Source organism: Trichosurus vulpecula, chromosome 2 (genome assembly GCF_011100635.1).
Source record: "Trichosurus vulpecula isolate mTriVul1 chromosome 2, mTriVul1.pri, whole genome shotgun sequence".
In the NCBI taxonomy this organism is placed as follows: Eukaryota; Metazoa; Chordata; class Mammalia; order Diprotodontia; family Phalangeridae; genus Trichosurus; species Trichosurus vulpecula.
In genome coordinates this window covers 197320815-197334751 of record NC_050574.1, presented here as the reverse complement: position 1 = coordinate 197334751, position 13937 = coordinate 197320815, and the positions used below count along the sequence as shown (strand labels likewise).

Below are 13937 nucleotides of genomic sequence, written 5' to 3'. Positions count from 1 at the left end.
TGATCATAGGAACATAGATTTAGTGCTAGAAAGGACTCAGAGGGTACCTTTCTCATTTTACAGATGAGGAACTAAGACCCAGAGAGATGATCTGTTTTCTAATGGGAACAAAGCTGCCAATGGTTCCTGAAGAGCAGCTTTATTTTATAACACTCATAACACTTCAGTTAAGTACTATGTTTTTTAGTGAACTTCAGGGTCAGCATGAGTCGGCAATATGTTGCAACTACCAAAAAAGTTAATAAGGATTTTCATATTAATAGAAAGCCAGAGTTAGGGAAATAACAGTCATTATAATCTATCCTGATCAGGTAACCTCTACAGTACTGTATAGTTTTGTGTAGTGCCATGTTAGAAAGGTCATAACAAGTTGGGACACAGTCAGAGAAAGTTTGCTAGGATGATATGGCTGCTCAAAATCATGTCATGTGAAGATAAATTTAATGAAGAAAGAATATTTAACATGGAGAAATGGAGACTTTGGAGGGGATGTAATAGGCTTAAAATGAATGAAAAATAAGAGACTTTATACTACATTTAATCATCAGTTAGTGAGGTAGGCACCAGGTGATGTGATAGTGCTGAACCAGGGGTCAAGGAAGACTTGAATTAAAACCCAGCCTCAGATACCTGGTTAAGTTGCTTAACCTTTCTCCCTCAGTTTTCTTTTCTGTGAAACGGAGATTAAAAAAAGGACCTTTCAACCAGGTTAATCCTCCCAGAGGATCAAATGAGATATTTGCAAAGTACTTTGGCAAACCTTTAAAACCTTATACAAACATTAGCAAATCTTCTATACATATATATGCTAGCTATTATTATTGCTAAATAAATATACCCAGGTTTAAGTTGGTAAGGGATACATTTATCATAAACAAGTAGCCACTTATATGGTGGTCAAAAATTAGAAGCAAAGTGGGTTCCTATCAACTGGGGGCAAGTTGAGCAAATTGTGAAGTATGAATATAATGCAATTATATTGTGTTATAAGAAATGATGAATATGATGAATTTAGAGAAACATGAGAAGACTTATATAAACTCATGTAGGATGAAAAAAGCAGAACCAGGAGAGCAATATTGACAATGACCACAATAATGAAGATGAAAATATTAAGGGGTAGCTGAATTTAGATTAAAGGCAAAACTGATTCCAGAAGACAAATGATAATTCAATTCTGCTCTGTACTGAGGGGAGGGGTGGGGGAGGAGGGAAATATTGCTGCTGAATATTACATATACTTATTGGGTCACTGTGTCAGTTGGTTTTGATTAAATGTTTTTCTTTGTAACAAGGGAAGATTCCATGGGGGTGGAGTGGGTAGGATAATATATCAGGAAACGACTATAATATGAAAACAGATGTTATCAATACAACTTTCAAAAAAAAAGTTAAAGGATACTTCAGAGAGTGAATTTCCATAAAAAACAAAGTTAATAAACATCTCAAATAATACTAGCTGGTATAATAAAAAGGAAAATGATATTTCAGATGGTGCTTTATTGTCTACTTGTTTATCCTAAGGTAAGGCTAGGTGTTTAGGGTAGGATTTCATCCATTGTTTTTTATGCACATATTTTAAATGTTTTGTATACTACAAATAACTTTAAGTTAACTGGCTAAAAGCTGTTACAAAAATGCTACAAATGTGTATTTTTAATTTGCTTTCGTTAAAAATCTTAGCCTTCAGGGTGGAGCCAAGATGGCAGCTGGAAAGCAGGGACTAGCGTGAGCTCCCTGCCGAGTCCCTCCAAAAACCTATAAAAATGGCTCTGAACCAATTCTAGAACGGCAGAACCCACAAAACAGCAGAGGGAAACAGGGCTCCAGCCCAGGTCAGCCTGGATGGTCTCTGGGTGAGGTCTATCCCACACGGAGCTGGGAGCTGGGAGCTGGGAACGGAACGGAGCGGAGCAGAGCCCAGCCTGAGCCGCATGGACCAACCAGACCAGGAGCCGGGCAGAGGTGGCCCTAGCACCCTAAATCAGTGAGCTGCGGCAGTTACCAGATTTCTCAACCCACAAACACCAAAGACTGTGGAGAAGGTTAGTGGGAAAAGCTACGGGAGTAGAAGGAGTTTGTGGTTCGGCTACCAGCCCCGGGGGCAACGGAGGTGGGGCAGCTACAGCTGCATTTGCTTCCGGCCCCAGGCCCACCTGGTGGGAGGAATTAAGTGGTGCATCAGAGCAGGAGTGCACAGCCTGCTGAAGATTTAAGCCCAGTCTGGGTTGGGGGTTCCTGGGGAAGGAGGAGTGCTGGTGTGACAGAGCCGGCACCTCCCCCCCAAACATGGAACATAGAACTCTCTAGTCTACAAGCAGTCATACCCCACTGAAAAACTCAAGGGTCAAGTTAGTTGGTTGGGAATATGGCCAGGCAGCGAAAACACACCCAGATTCAGCCTCAGACTTTGGTTTCTTTCTTTGGTGACAAAGAAGACCAAAACATACAGACAGAAGAAGTTAACAAAGTCAAAGAGCCTACACCAACAGCCTCCAAGAAAAACATGAACTGGTCCCAGGCCATGGAAGAGCTCAAAAAGGATTTGGAAAAGCAAGTTAGAGAAGTAGAGGAAAAACTGGGAAGAGAAATAAGAAGGATGCGAGAAAACCATGAAAAACAAGTCAATGACTTGCTAAAGGAGACCCAAAAAAATACTGAAAAATACACTGAAGAAAACAACACCTTAAAAAACAGACTAACTCAAATGGCAAAAGAGCTCCAAAAAGCCAATGAGGAGAAGAATGCCTTGAAAAGCAGAATTAGCCAAATGGAAAAGGAAGTCCAAAAGACCACTGAAGAAAATACAACTTTAAAAATTAGATTGGAGCAAGTGGAAGCTAGTGACTTTATGAGAAATCAAGATATTATAAAACAGAACCAAAGGAATGAAAAAATGAAAGACAATGTGAAATATCTCATTGGAAAAACCACTGACCTGGAAAATAGATCCAGGAGAGATAATTTAAAAATTATTGGACTACCTGAAAGCCATGATCAAAAAAAGAGCGTAGATATCATCTTTCAAGAAATTATCAAGGAGAACTGCCCTGATATTCTAGAGCCACAGGGCAAAATAAAAGTTGAAAGAATCCATTGATCACCTCCTCAAATAGATCCCAAAAAGAAATCTCCTAGGAATATTGTTGCCAAATTCCAGAGCTCCCAGATCAAGGAGAAAATACTGCAAGCAGCCAGAAAGAAACAATTTGAGTATTGTGGAAACATAATCAGAATAACCTAAGATCTGGCAGCTTCTACATTAAGAGATCGAAGGGCTTGGAATATGATATTCCGGAGGTCAATGGAGCTAGGATTAAAACCTAGAATCACCTACCCAGCAAAACTGAGTATCATGCTCCAAGGCAAAATATGGATTTTCAATAAAATAGAGGACTTTCAAGTTTTCTCAGTGAAAAGACCAGAACTGAATAGAAAATTTGACTTTCAAACACAAGAATCAAGAGAAGCATGAATAGGTAATCAAGAAAAAGAACAAGAAAAAGAAATTGCGAGGGACTTACTAAAGGTGAACTGTTTTGTTTACATTCCTACATGGAAAGATGACATGTATGATTCATGAGACCTCAGTATTAGGGTAGCTGAAGGGAATATGCATATATATATATACATATATATATACAGAGGGAGAGAGAGAGAGAGAGAGAGAGAGAGAGAGAATGAGAACAGGGTAAGTTGAAGATGAAGGGAAGATATCTAAAAGAAATAAAATCAAATTAAGGGATGAGAGAGGAACATACTGAGAGAGGGAGATAGGGAGAGATAGAATGGGGTGGATTATCTCGCATAAAGGGGGCAAGAGGAAGCAGTTCTGTGGGAGGAGGAGAGAGGGCGGGTGAGGGGGGAATGAGTGAACCTTGCTCTCATCAGATTTGGCCTGAGGAGGGAATACCATACATACCCAATTGGGAATCTTACCCCACAGGAAAGAAGAGGGAAGAAGATAAAAAAAAAACGGGGGGATGATGGAGGGGAGGGCTGATGGGGGTGGAGGCAGTCAAAAACAAACACTTTTGAAAGGGGACAGGGTCAAGGGAGAAAATTCAATAAAGAGGGATGGGTTGGGAAAAAGTAAAATATAGTTAGTCTTTCACAACATGAGTATTGTGGAAGGGTTATACATAATGATACACATATGGCCTATGTTGAATTGCCTGACTTCTTAGGGAGGGTGGGTGGGAAGGGAAGAGGGGAGAGAATTTGGAACTCAAAGTTTTAAAAACAGATGTTCAAAAACAACAAAAAAAAGTTTTTGCATGCAACTAGAAAACAAGATACACAGGCAATGAGGTGTAGAAATTTATCTTGCCCTACAAGAAAGAAAGGGAAAAGGGGATGGGAGGGTAGTGGGGTGACAGAGGGGAGGGCTGACTGGGGAACAGGGCAACCAGAATATATGCCATCTTGGAGTGGGGGGGAGGGTAGAAATGGGGAGAAAATTTGTAATTCAAACTCTTGTGAAAATCAATGCTGAAAACTAAATATGTTACATAAATAAATTTAAATTAAAAAAAAATTTTAGCCTTCAGTTTTACATGACAAAACAAAAAATTCTGGCTCTTTAATTCTAAGTAAGAAACTACAAGAACTTTTTAGAAATCATGTCCTAAAGTCTGAGAGAACAATATTATAATTAGGACACAAAAGTTCTTTTAAATAAGACACTTTCTATTTTTGTTAACAGGGCATGGAAATAACTCAAACTTCTAATTTTTCTTTGTCTTCCTCATGTTAGGTTTTTGTTTTTTGATCTATATACACACAAAAAAAGGAGACTATAATAAACACCAGCACTCTTCTATGGGAATGAGAAAACTCTAGTGCTTAAACATAAAAAAAGCAAAATTATGGAGCAATAAGAATGGAAAATGGACGCCCTCCTTAGACAGATGTGCATTTTAACGCTTATTATACAGATAAACATAATTTAATGAAATGGTCTAGAAGGCTGAGTCAGAGGATGTACAAACATCAGTTTCAAAAGTTCTTTCTGAATAGGAAAGAAAAAAATGGCTTGCAATTTAAAAAAAAAATTCATTGGGAGTAAAATCCTTCTATCACTGCAGATCGGTAACTTTTTATAGCTTAACATCTTAGAAATTGTCCAGGGGAACTGAAAATTTACTTTGACTTGCCCAGAGTCACAAAAGCAAGGTGTCAGAAGTGGGATTTGAATCCAAGTTTTCCTAACTCAGAGGTTTGCTTTCTGTCTTAGAAAAGTCCCAAGAAAATGAAGCGAAGTAGAAAACAAAATATCTATAATTCCTAGATCTGTTTATGGACAGCTAGACATATATTGGTAAACTTGGCATTTACGGAAAAGAAAAAGCAAATATATGGAGCTTTTGTTTTTCTATGGATACCGCTTTGGTGGCTTACATAAAAAAATGAGCACAAGAGAGAAGAGAGTATTAGAAACAAATTTACTTATAGCAGTAAGGTCAAGTTGATATCTGAGGTCCTGTGGAAAAATATTCAACTGTCTTAAGTCAATGTAATATATAATAAATATCAAACTTGAACTTAGTTTTTCCCTTTAATAACTAGAGAGACATTGTTACTTTGATTTTTTTTTTTAAACAAAGAAGGTAAATTCACCAACTCAGACAATTTGTCTCCATGTAGGTTTTTCTGAAATACATTTCTGACACTGATTTTGAGTCTGTAATCTCAATCCTTAAGTAGCACAAAAAGGATCTCCCCCTTTAGACATATGTGAACTTTAATGCCTATTACACAGATTAACATAATTTAATGAAATGTTCTAGAAGGTTGAGTCAAAGGATGTATAAATTGATCAGTTTCAAAAGTTCTTTCTGACTAGGAAAGGAAAAAAAATGGCTGGCAAGTAACTGGATCTATGGAAGAGAAAATAGAGAGGTTTCAATTTTAATGAAATCAGTCTTGGGACAAAATAAGCAGAACCTTCAAGAGAACTGGGAATAGTGTATGTATGTATATATGTATTTCTGTGTATATATGTATATCTATATATGGCTTTCCTACTCTAATAGGACAAGAATCTTAGTCTCTAGGTTACACTGATAGTTCCATAACACCTACTAAAACTACTTCTCTCTATCTTTTTGTATTAGAAATGAATGTGACAAACAGAGGATAAATATTTTTTAACTTACAGTCAACTTTTGGCTATTCAAGTCAATGTCACTGAAATAGCTGAAGGATCTCTAAAAGAACAAGGCTAAGTGAAATCCAAAAATAACACTAAAACTTTACTTTGATTACAATTTAGCTATTAACGGTATCTAAAATGAATGTGCACCTCTGGTACAACTCTTGTTGAGCCACTGACGAATAATGAAGAACAGACTCAGAAAGCAAGATGGGAAAGGAAAAACAAGACCAGTATAAACCACAGACTGGATACTCAGAGTCCTCTGAGTTACGTTTGGACTGTCTCTACCACAGTATTAGATACATTTTGCTACTGAAGTAAAGTATTTTTTTTAAAACAGTAACACCCTTTTATCTCCTTCCAATCCCACAAATAAAATCAATTCAAACTAAGGCAACAACAACAATAAAACTTATCAGGTTTTAAAACTTCAATTAGAACAGAAAATTGAGCTCCTGTGTGAGCTAGGATTTTATAAGTTCATGTGCTATCAATAATAGAGCTTCTGTGATGAAAAAGCTATTTTGCCAGATTTCTTTGTATACAACTAATGAATGCCTGAAAGCAAAAAAAGGGAATTAGAAAACTATCAGTGAGGTTTTGTGAGCCATAATATTTAGTTTAATATTTTATTTTTATTCAAGGGAAGATGTAAAAGCCCATATATAAATTCTTGGATATTACTTCTGAATTCCAATAAGACAATATTTTATTTGCATTTAGTTCATGTGTTATTTTATTAAACAGGATACTCTATGGATGAATTTTATAATTAGCTTTCTTTCCTGAATTATATATTATTTTGCTAGGATTATGAGGCAATCTTTTTATTTTGGCACTCTAGGAATCTATTTTTCCCTCAATATCTTAGGTATTTTTGTTCTGCTTGAAGGTTTTTTGTTATATTTATCAAACGCAGGATAAATCAACAGCAATAAAAACAAAAGCTTAAAACACTTATATGAAGAATGGGGAAGAATTATTTGCTTTTGTGATTGTACATACAGAAGATTATTTAGAGAAATAATGGTGTACAAGACAGGGAACCAGCCTTGCAGCTAGGAAAGTCTGTGCTCCAATCTTGCTTCAGACATTTAATAGCTGTGATAACTTACAGCTATAAGTCACTTAACTACTCTGCTGGGCCTTAGTTTTTTAATCTGTAAATTGAGGGGACAGGAGCAGATAACCTCTGAGATCCCTTCCATCTCTTCCATCTAGATTTACGATAGTATGAACTTCCTGAATGCTCCTCTATCAGGCTTTCCAAGTCTTCATCTACCTCCTACTCTGATTGATTTGCATCAACATTGGCACCACTCTATAAGTTGTAATCTTTTTTTGTGTTGCATTAAAAATAAATGATTGTTAACAACCAATCACTAATATATGGGGGGCAGGGAGAAGGAGGGAAGTAGGGGGATTCAGGGATTTTTCACTTTCTATTTCCTCATGCAAAGCCCAATCCTTGTGAAGGGCATTACTGATAGCTGAGACTGCCCATATCCTCTAGGTACATGCTTGTTGTCCCACCCAACTATAAGACCTTACAAAAAGAATCTAATCTAGGTGAATTCGGGCCCATTGTGTTCTACTCAGGCAGGACTGGGGATCCCTTTTGTCAAGATTGTTTGTAGCAAGGGTGGGCTGATTGCAGAGTTGAGTAAGAGTGACATAATCAAAGTCATGTCCTCCCAGCCCCTCATTAGAATATGCCCACCTCTCATTATAATATTTATTGTCTCATTAATTGCTAACCAGTAAGAATTGATTTCTGCCTGTGGGGAATACTCACTCTTTCAAAGGTATAAAAGCATGAGTGGCCTCCATGATTCATCTTTGGTCCCCGAGAGTGTCACTGACCCCTTTTATTAATTATTTGCTAGCCATAATTAATAAAATAATTATTAATTACCCAGAAATTACATCTCTCAGACTTTTCACATGTCACATAAAAGTCGAGTGAGAGAACAGAATATATCCCTGCTTTTTTTCTTGTAGCACCCAGAGGATCAATCCCAACTAAAGAAAATTTCAGGTCAGTACTGAGATCCAGAAGTCTTCAGACACTATCTAGTCTAACCCCCTTATTTTACAGATGAGGAAACAAAGACCAACAGGTGTTAGGTGATTTGCCCGCAGAACCAGTATTTGACCTACATTTAATACAAAGAGTATGGAAACCATCAAATTATGGATTTAAAGAATTTGAAGGTACCTCAGCAGCCTTCTAATCCAACTATACTCAGAAGGAATCTCTATTAAAACCAGAGAAAAAGTCATTCACCCTCTCCTTGAATACCAACATGACTGAATATAAATGATGGGGGCATTTAATGAGGAGGAACCCATCATCTCTAGAGCAACCTTCTTAAACTCGGTCATAACTCCATAGGGAGTCACATAACTGAATGTAGGGGTTGTGAAAAATTTGGCAATAGTAATAGGTTTCTGAATGTACAACAATCAAAAATCAATTCAAAATTGAATACATAATAAATCTGAGGTGTTTCAGGCAGTGCTTGCCCGTGTTGCACTGAGCAACTTCACTGCAGCCTTGGTTCTGAACATACAACATACACACTGCACTGTGCATGCCATCATGTCACGCAATGCCAATGAACGGTGCTAGAAACACCTCGTCTCAGATTCGAGGCTACTGTATGTAATGTATATACAAAATCACTAAACGAATTTTGGCTTGGAATTAGGACAGAATTTCCAACAATTTCAGAAATGGCCCTAAACATACTTCTGCCATTTTGTACTACATATTTATGCGAAGTGGCACTCTCAGCATTGATGATTATAAAATCAAAATGTTGATCAACTCTGAAAAAACGTTGAAGATACTCTATGTCCTGCAGTATTAAATATTCCACCGTGATTTAATTGTTTATGTAAAACTAAACAAGCACATCCATCTCATTAGTATGCAACTTTGCTTTTGTCTTTAATAAATGGTAAAATTACACACACACACACACACACACACACACACACCCCAAAGAATTGTTTCACAATAAATTTCTTTACGATTTATTATCATTAAATGTTTGATTTATATACCTATATGTCTGGGGTTGTGAGAAAGGGTCTCCGAGGGGAAAAAGTTTAGGAAGCCCCACTCTAGAGGGAAAGCTTATCCAGCTTTTGGATAGTTCTAGTTTTCAGAAAGTTTTTCTGGGCACCAAATCTAAATTGGGCTGTCTGCAACATCTCTACCCATCGCTTGTGGTTTTTCCCTCCAGGGCCAGCCAGAGCATTTCTAATTTTGCCTCCAAATGTCAGCTATCATATTCACACCCAAGTTTTCTTTCCAGGCTAAACATCTCTAGTTCCTTTAATTGATTTTCATATGTCATAGACTCAAGGCCTTTCCCTATCCTGGTCGTCCTCTCAAACCTCTCTAGTTTCTAAATGTCCTTCTTAAAGTGGAGTGCCCAGAAGGGAAATAAATACTCTAGATGTAGTCTGAACAAGGTCAAGTATAATAGGACTATTACTGCTTCATTTCTTTAAAGAAAAAAAATAAACTTAACAGTTATTAGTAAGCACAAACTTTCCACATATAAAGAATATGAGTAGGGCATAAGAAACTGAATTTCTGTTACATGTATTTTTTAAAGTATATATTGAATTTAACAAGGCTGTACTGAAATTGTTGTTTGTCCCCATCTGCACTTTTTTCTTATGTTGAAAATTTGACTGAGCCTTTTTGTATTTTTATCACCAACTGCTAACCCAACCCATCCTCTGTCCTTCCTTTCTGCCAAAGAAGCCCTTACTTAAAATAAATACATATAGTAAAACAAAACAAGTCAACACATCAGCCACTTCTGAAACTGCATATATCATCCAGCATCTTTAGTTAATCACCTTTCTCTTCCTAGAGGTCACAGGATCCCAGACCTAGAGCTTAAAGGGACCTTAAGAGACCATCTAGTCCACCCCCCCCCATTTTATTTATTGGGAAACTGAGACCCAGGGAGGTTAAGTGACTTTTCTGAAGTCACAGTGGTAATAAGCATTAGGGAAGGAGTTTGAACCCAGATTGGAGCCAGTGCCCTTTCTGCTGTATCAAATTGCAGGTGGCATGCGCCAGTGTTTTCCAGAAGCTGTATCTCTCTAGAGGTAGCCTACGAATGCATTAACATTATGGCTGACAGGGGCAGCTAGGTGGCGCAGTGAGTAGAGCACCGGCCCTGGAGTCAGGAGGACCTGAGTTCAAATCTGACCTCAGACACTTGACACATGTACTAGCTGTGTGACCTTGGGCAAGTCACTTAACCCCAATTGCCCTGCCAAAAAGCAAAAAAAAAAACAAAACCAAAAAAAAAAAAAACATTATGGCTGACTTACCATACTGTTGTCTCACACTGAGCTTGTAGACCACTAAATCTCTCAGATCTATCTCTTCCCTGCCCCGACCTCAAACAAACTGCTATTTAATGAACTCCATCCTACCCTTACGAAAGCGATGCGTTCCACCTAAACGGAAGACTTTACATTTATCCTTACTGAATCTCATCTTTCTAGGTTTAAGTAGCTAAGTGGGACAGTGGATAGAGCACTGAGCCTGGAGTTAGGAAGACCCGAGTTCAAATCAAGCATCAGACACTTACTAGCTGTGCAAGGAAGCCTGTGTCTTCTTCAGGTTCCTCCTCTGTGAAATAGAGGTAATAATAGCACCCCCCTCCCGGGTTGTTGTGAGGATAAAATGAGCTAATATTTATAAAACACTTTGTACCACCCCGAAATGCTATGATTGTTATCATCATCATTGCGATTCTTTTTGTAGCCTGACTTTATCACTCAGTGTTTTAGCTGTCCCTTTCAGCTCGGTGTCATCTAAAAATCTGATGAATATATAATCTACGCTTTTATTCAGGTCGTTGATAAGAATATTAAACTGCACAGAATCAAGTACAGAATCTTGGAATATTCCACCGGAGACTTCTTGCGGAGCTGACATCGAATCATTAACAACCACTCTTTGAGTATAACCATCCAACTAGCTCTAAATGGACCTAACTGTATTATTATCTAGTCCATGTGATTTCCTATACATCTTCTTGAAAAAGGAGATCCTTTCACAATTGCTTACATTCCCCTGATCTACTGGCTTAGCAAAATCCTTTCAAAAAGGGAGATAATGTTTAGTCTACTGCTCTTGATGAAGCCACGCTCACTCTGTATACTAATGGCCTCTTTTTCTAGATAGATGCTCACTGACCATCTATTTTGTTTTTTGTTTGGTTTTTTGGCAGGGCAATTGGGGTTAAGTGACTTGCCCAAGGTCACACAGCTAGCAAGTATGTCAAGTGTCTGAGGCTAGATTCGAACTCAGGTCCTCCCAACTCCAGGGCCGGTGCTCTACTCACTGTGCCACTTAGCTGCCCCATGACCATCTATTTTAATAATCCATTATGGAATTTTCCCAGGAAGTGACGTGAAGCTCTCTGAAAAGAGGTCTGGCATCAAAGACTCATTAAGCCTATGTTTCAGTCCCAAGTCTGCCACTACCTAGCTATAGTACTCTAGTCAAGTAACTTCACTTGTATGAGCCTCCATTAAATCTTCCATAAAATGAGATAACCTCGAACATCTGTTGCCTGAGCATCAGCCTGATTATGTTTGGAGAGGCATTTTACAAAATTTAAAGTGCCATATAATATCATTATGATGATAATGATCCCCACTGTCTAACACGGGACCTGCACAAAGTAGGAGCTCAATAAATAAATACTTGTTCCTTGGTCTACCCAGGCAGAAATAATCTCTCCTTCCTCAGAAACTGCCTGGCACTTTTTACCTCTTATTATTTACTATATTTCATTCTGTACTATTGTTTTATTCTTTTTGTGAGACTGTAAGTTCAAAGGAGGCAGGGAAAAATTCTTAATTATCTTTTTATTACAACCAGCACATAACACAAAGTATTGCATGCATGCACTTAATATTTGTCTGTTTAACTGAATTGTAGAATGTGATCCCATAGTATTCCAGATGTGGGCTGACCAGGGCAGGATATAGTATACTTATCACCTCCAATGTTGTGGAGCTTTTACATCTTTTAATGAAGTTTAATACATGGTAGTCGGCTCACCTGGCGACACACTGAAATTATGGTCAAGTAAAACTTCAGATTTTTTAAAGTGAACAGTTATCTAGGGATATCTGCCCTAGTGCTGGTGACTGGCCTTAGCAATTTATTCAATTTAGCCAAATCTTCCAAAATGTTGAGATCTTTGGGGGGCTCCTATTATACAGTCTACCATATTATTTGTGCCTCCCATCTTCATATCATTGGCAAACTAATAAGGCCACTGTTAGTAGTTCCTCCCTTAAATACTTCATTATTTCAATAAAAATGTGATATTGTTGACTTGAGTATCCCCTCAACTGGTGCAGTTCACAACTGACATATGCTTTCTCATTCTATGCAATGTCTACCCACATTGTGTTCATAGATTCTTTAAAGAGGAACCATTGAGTATGAGGGAGGTCTTCATCAGGTCTCTTTTTATTTTGTGGTTTCGGCTATTACAATTCTTATTCCTCAATCTTATCACACAATTGGCCTGCCTTGCTTAATGATTATATATTTCCTCAATGATGTACTTTATGTTTCTTCGTGTATGTAGGTTCATCACCAAAAATATTGTCTATCATATTTTCATAGTCTATAAAACATTTCTCCAATGCATTTTGGGTCACTTGCATTAATTTTCATAGATTGTGGCTTCCAAGAATCACAACCATACTGTATCACTACAACAACATTTGTCTTAATAAGGCCCTCAAATCAGGCAATAGCTTGGATTGTTAAATGAATGGTGTAATACCCTAAATGCAAATGAGCTTATTCTAATTCTTCTATTCAATTTTTGGTCCACTTTACTGTCTATACATTATTTAATGTACTGGCCATCCAACTGCATGTTATGGTCTGGATAATATGAATTTTTAAAATCCATTTAGTTTTTCCTGTATGGATTGTTGGCTCAATCTCTTTCCAAATCATGGCTCTCAGGTAGGAGTGCTTGAAATGTTCTGGGGCTTCAAATTTGTTCAACAAAAAAATATTAAGTGCTTACTTCATGTAAGAGAGCTGGTGATACAGAAACATAAAAATGAAATAGTCCTTGCCATCAAGGAGCTTACTTCCAAACAGGGGAAGTTCAACATGTATTCTGATACTCCAATGGATCTATGTAGTTCCAGTGATGCATATTGCAACCCATCTGTATCAGGCAATCCTGTGTGACTCCCATCCATGTTTTCCAATAAAGTCTACAGTAAGTCCACACAGGTACTAAGGATCTGCCGATAATCTTCCTGACATCATATTCCTTACTCTTCTTATGTGATTTATCCATCTGTTTCTTCCAGTCATATATTTCTTTGAAGAAATCCTTTATACTGCTTATTAATTAATCAATGAATCAAAAAGTATTTATTAGACTCCTTGCATATGCCAGGTACTATGCAAAGCACTGGGTTACAAATAAACAATTCCTGACATTAAGCTTATATTTTATTGGGGGAGGTAAAATGTACAAAAACAAATACAAAGTAAATTGCTGTCTGCAATACTGCTCCTATTGTACTCCTCTATAGAGCTTTGCAAATGAGTTTACATTATAACCTTGCAATGTCCTTGGCTTCCACCAAAGAGCTTTGCTTAGCAAAGAGAAGTTTCTAAGTTCTTTTGGCTTCTTGTCTTGGCAACTTTCACACTGGTAAAACTTTTGCAGAAAATGGTGATAATCAAAGT

The 13937-nt window shown here is 37.5% G+C and overlaps 1 protein-coding gene across 5 annotated transcripts in view; it reads right to left on the bottom strand.

The window, feature by feature from the left end:
* NBEA (neurobeachin) overlaps positions 1-13937 on the bottom strand; it is a 768499-nt gene that overhangs the window by 78620 nt on the left and 675942 nt on the right. The window lies entirely within an intron of this gene.